At 40.2% G+C, this 3,514-nt stretch overlaps 1 pseudogene; it reads right to left on the reverse strand.

The window, feature by feature from the left end:
- Positions 1–1,095: 1,095 nt before the first annotated feature.
- On the reverse strand, positions 1,096–3,301 carry LOC137234913 (transcription elongation factor SPT5-like; annotated as a pseudogene).
- Between the last annotated feature and the right edge of the window lie 213 nt (positions 3,302–3,514).

The raw sequence follows: 3,514 nt of genomic DNA on the forward strand, positions 1-3,514 counted from the left end.
TTGAAGGCGAAACCACCAAGCAAAACCGATGTTTCACTGGATTAGGCATTCAATAAAGCAATAATGAGACAGTTAAGAATTTGTATTTTGTATCGAAGATTGAGTTCGACAGGGCTTTAATGTAGAAAACTCGTATAATTACTTCATTAAGCCTCCGTGTGAGATTGGCATAAAACTCATTATTCAATCAAAAAAAATAGCCAGAAAGGAGTTAGAAAGCTGAATTGGAAATGAGTCCAAACTTTCGATAACCTGAAGTAACCACATTGGATCCAAATATGATCCCACCATGTGATCGGAAACTACATATATTAAATTTTTTGGACATTCCCAATCTCATATTGAGCTATCCCTGTTAATAATTTGTATGATAACGCATTATTCAGTCTGAAAGAGTGATCAAATGGTATTGATATGTAGGGATATTCTAAATTTAATCACCTAAATGCGGCGTGGGCAATAGCTCTTAAATCGAAAAAAGGGACCACCTTAATGCATTGACTCCACCAGTGTGTTGACCATAGCACGTACACTAATAAAAAAAAATTTAATTAAAACGAAAAGTGGTGCTTGCGCTATTGGTGCAACCACATTCTTTAGAGGATTAAAATTTTGCCCTCTAGGTTTAACATCATTTCTTGTGCATATCGCGATGCATCCAACACATGCCCAGTTTGACTCGCCTGAGTGATTTTAATGCATGTCATTGTGACATAATCACCAGCGTAACTATGCTTGTGCGAACTACTTGCCAAAAGCGATTGCCTCCACCCTGAAAAATCACAGGTAATATGTAGATATTCCAGAAGAGAAGACGTTCTACCCTACCCACTGGAGACCACTCACCAAGGACATTTATTGCATCGTCTTCCAGTGGTGCGGGGGGAACCGTAGGTGCTTCGGAATCGTAAGGCTTGTCCTCCGCCGGACAAGCCGATCCCATTTAGCGTTGTCGGCAAGAGCAGGCATTGCGTTGTGGTAGTTGTGAGCTTTTGTTGGAGTTTTATGTCTTTGATTTTATTTGCATATTCAACGTGAAATGCGTACAATTTATACAAAGTTCGCTAAAATTTGTTCTTATTCAAACAACTTATTTTAATCAATAGATTTCATTTTGCATAAATAAGCTGTTGGAAGCAATTTGATTTCATCAATAATCTGACAAACGCTAGTATCCTTATTGACACTGAATGCACCTTACCAACCGATTCCCTCTAGTCACCATTAATTACTTTGAATTTATCGCCTACTTCTGATAGTACCGGTGCCAAATGTTCACTTACAATCGATACACTGAGATCTTCTTGACGCAAGAATACAGAGCAACCACCAGTTGATACAGTACGTATAATGCCTGTTTGTCCAACTAAACCAGCATCGTCATGTGTATGAATTTTAACTTCAATATCTGTGGTACACCAATCGCCAATTGGTGAATCCAAACTTGCACCTGGTGTTTGCGGATTATACGGTGATTGTGGATTACCTCCTGGTGTATTTAGGGAATAATTAGATGGCGATGGTGCATTCATATAACTCACTGGATATGGTGATGGTGTTTGACTAGGACTTGGATTGAATGGACTGTAACTACGGTATGAGCCGTATAAAGTTCCTGGTGTTTGTGGAGCAAATTGTGTATTCAATTGATAACCCTGTTTCCTGGGATTATAACCAGGACTTGGGCTAGGCTCCTCAAATGTGTAGTCAAAGTCTTTTGTGCATGCTGGTATATTAGCAATACTAGGATCCCAAGCGCCATGACGTGGTGGCATGCTGCCATCATGTGATGGTGTCATTGCAGCGCTATAAGGTGTACGACCCTCTGAATCCCAATTGGGCGTTTCATTGCCTAGCAATGGTGTCTTCGAACCAGCTGCAGCATACACTGGGGTCTGTGAGCCATATCCAGGTGTACGTGCTGGTGTACGGCCATATGTAGACGCTGTCACCCTCTTTTCCAGGCATACCAACAATTTCGATATGATTACGGTCAACATATATAGTTTGACACGAAGTATGTAACTCGACTCGTGCTGTACTCTCAGTGGCATCCTTAGCAATGCCAACAACGCTTTTATATGGTCCACCGCTAATTTTAATAGTTCTTCCTAATATTTCGCGATCCCGTGTTACTCTGAAGCCGCCACGTCCACCTCTGCTACCCCCACGTCCTCCACGACCACCCGAGGGGTGCATTGGCGATTGTATGCGTGGCGACATAAAACCGAAACCGCCAAGTGTGCCAGCACTATTAACTTGACTCTTCCTACCGCCAGCCAATTGTAAATGACGTGTCTCACAAACAAATATGCCACCATTTCTGTTTACATGTCACAATGCAAGAAGTCTAAACTGCGATAGAGATGTTTTATTTCTCCGGAACGCCCAGCATGTTACTATTCAAATTAATTTATTTTAATATTAGAAATCGATGGTAATTCGAATATTAAGGCCGAATCAACCTTCAAACGCTATCATCCAAGTCTGAGTATTTGTTTTTGGCACTGATTAAGTTTTTGAGAAAAATGCCCCAGGAATTGAGAATTGTACAATGCATTGAATGTCAAATATATCAGGTTGATTTAGTAAAAAAGGCTATGAAATGGTCTTGCAAGGTATGTAATGCCAGAATCGTAAACGCGTTCAGGAACTGAATAAACAGCAGGAACAGATTGATCTTTTCGACTCCAAGCTTGCATTAGAATTTGCTTAAAGTTCAGAAAACGATTTTGATGTGGTTGCGCCACAGCTTATTTCAGAAACAAATTTCCAAGTAGTACAAGGTCGAATTTCATGGATGAAAATGATAAAAATGCACAAACACCTGATTGTGATCAAAATGAAAAAAACGCGTCGAGTCGTAGCGACTCTTTTTGTTTCCACAACACCACAAAATGGGAGAGAGGACAATCACAGCAGCTTGGTAAAAGAACAAAACGAATTTTTGAAGAGACTGATGACGGGGAAAGCATCAAAAAAGCCAGCATGCCACCCCCATGTGGGCCCTCCATTACTTTTACTATATCACGTCGTCTCATCTGATTTTGATCGGCATCCAAAGCAATTGGATTGCGATTCTCTCTATACTTATGCAGTGATGTAGGTTTGCATTCAATTACGTTGCCATGCATACCCAAACCATGGAAGTTCTCACGTTCTAAACGTACAATAACGCCAACATTTAGGGATCAATCTGTACAAGATCGCCCCATTGACACTAACCCAAACAATAGACACCTGTCGCTACGTCAGAGCAAAGGTAAAAATCAATTAAAAAAGAATTTAAAACTGGGCACATGTGCTCGGTTACGTCAACTCCGTCTTTACAATTATATTAATGTTTAAATAATCTCCAAATATACCTACTTTAATATACGTACTGTGGCGAATTATTCGCTTGCAAATTGTGCATTTAGAGTTGAGACTTTTTTCTGAATAACATTTTTGCTGATTGTGTCCTCTTATTGACGTACCGGCATTAGTAATCCCACAGTTTTCCATCTGCATGCCC

The sequence above is a fragment of the Eurosta solidaginis genome, chromosome X (assembly GCF_040869045.1).
Source record: "Eurosta solidaginis isolate ZX-2024a chromosome X, ASM4086904v1, whole genome shotgun sequence".
Lineage (NCBI taxonomy): Eukaryota > Metazoa > Arthropoda > Insecta > Diptera > Tephritidae > Eurosta > Eurosta solidaginis.